The 1826-nt window shown below is 52.2% G+C and overlaps 1 pseudogene; it reads right to left on the reverse strand.

Moving 5' to 3' along the window:
- Positions 1-531: 531 nt before the first annotated feature.
- LOC100771109 lies at positions 532-1547 on the reverse strand (annotated as a pseudogene).
- Positions 1548-1826: the final 279 nt, after the last annotated feature.

Here is a 1826-nt window from a genome sequence, read left to right on the forward strand (position 1 = left end):
CCCACTCTGAGATCAAGCATATTCTTCAAATTATATTAGAAGCTCAGTGAGGGACCATAGACACTTCCCTTCTTTGTTTTAGAAAGGAAGTTGCTGTGTCCCATAAGAAGGATGTTTGTGTGACAGACACCAGTAGTAACCCACTCATGTCCCCTAGGCCCCCCTCAGAGGCTTCCTGCTAACAGTTCTACTACTACTGACTTTCTGCATCTTCTGTCCAAGGGTTTTCTCAGACAGCAGGAGCATGCTCAGCCCACAGGCAGAACTCCTAATATGCCTCAAGCCCACCTATTTGCATATTGTAAGATCTTTCTACAATTTCTTTTTTTTTCTTTTTTTGGGTGCAGTGAACTTTATTGATGGTATTCAAGAGAGTAGGGCTCCCTAGGCCCCTCCTTATTCTGGGGGTCTGGGATGGAAACTGTGAGGGAGATGATCGGTGTGGGGGTTATTGGACAGGGACTGCTCAGCAGCCAGGGCCTCTCTCTTGCTCGAGTCCTTGCTGGGGGTGGATGGTCCAGAGTGGGTTTCTTACTCCTTGGAGGCCATGTAGGCCATGAGTTCCACACCCTGTTGCTGTAGCAGAATTCATTGTCATGCCAGGAAATGAGCTTTACAAAGTTGTCATTGAGAGCAATGCCAGCCCCAGCATCAAAGGTGGAAGAGTGGGAGTCAATGTTGAAGTCGCAGGAGACAACCTGGTCCTCGGTGTAGCCCAGGATGCCCTTCAGTGGGCCCTCAGATGCCTGCTTCACCACCTTCTTGATGTCCTCATACTTGGCAGGTTTCTCCAGGCGACATGTCAGATCCACAACGGACACGTTGGGGGTAGGAACACGGAAGGCCATGCCAGTCAGCTTCCCGTTCAGCTCTGGGATGACTTTGCCCACAGCCTTGGCAGCGCCAGTGGATGCAGGGATGATGTTCTGGGCAGCCCCACGGCCATCACGCCACAGCTTCCCGGAGGGGCCATCCACAGTCTTCTGGGTGGCAGTGATGGCATGGACCGTGGTCATGAGTCCTTCCACAATGCCAAAGTTGTTATGGATGATCTTGGCCAGGGGGGCTAAGCAGTTGGTGGTGCAGGACGCATTGCTGACCATCTTGAGGGAGTTGTCATACTTGTCTTGGTTCATACCCATCACAAACATGGGGGCATCAGCAGAAGGGGCGGAGATGATGACCCTCTTGGCCCCGCCCTTCAAGTGGGCCCCAGCCTTCTCCATGGTGGTGAAGATGCCAGTAGATTCCACAACAGACTCGGCGCCAGCATCACCCCATTTGATGTTGGCGGGATCTCACTCCTGGAAGATGGTGATGGCCTTCCCGCTGATGACAAGCTTCCCATTCTCAGCCTTGACTGTGCCTTTGAACTTGCCATGGGTAGAGTCATACTGGAACATGTAGACCACGTAGTTGAGGTCGATGAAGGGGTCATTGATGGCAACAATGTCCACTTTGCCAGAAGTGAAGGCAGCCCTGGTAACCAGGCATCCAATACGGCCAAATCCGTTCACGCCAACCTTCACCATTGCGTCTCTGGAGCGAGGCTGGCACTGCACGAAAAGATGCGGCTGTCTCTAGAACAGGGAGGAGCAGAGAGCCCTTTCTACAATTTCTTGGTCTCAGCTCTAGACATGGCGATGGCTCGGCAGTTCCTGTAGGCAGATCTGTACATAGCATCCTCTCTGTTAGCTTTCCTCCCTTCCCTTGCTCACATCCTCACTGCTTGCCAGGGAGTCAGTGACCTGTTGCTGAAGGGCCCTATATAAGTTCAGGTGCTGGAGTGAGTTTCCGTGGCTTTCAAAGTAAACCATAAATAGGCA

The sequence above is a fragment of the Cricetulus griseus genome, chromosome 2 (genome assembly GCF_003668045.3).
Source record: "Cricetulus griseus strain 17A/GY chromosome 2, alternate assembly CriGri-PICRH-1.0, whole genome shotgun sequence".
In the NCBI taxonomy this organism is placed as follows: domain Eukaryota; kingdom Metazoa; phylum Chordata; class Mammalia; order Rodentia; family Cricetidae; genus Cricetulus; species Cricetulus griseus.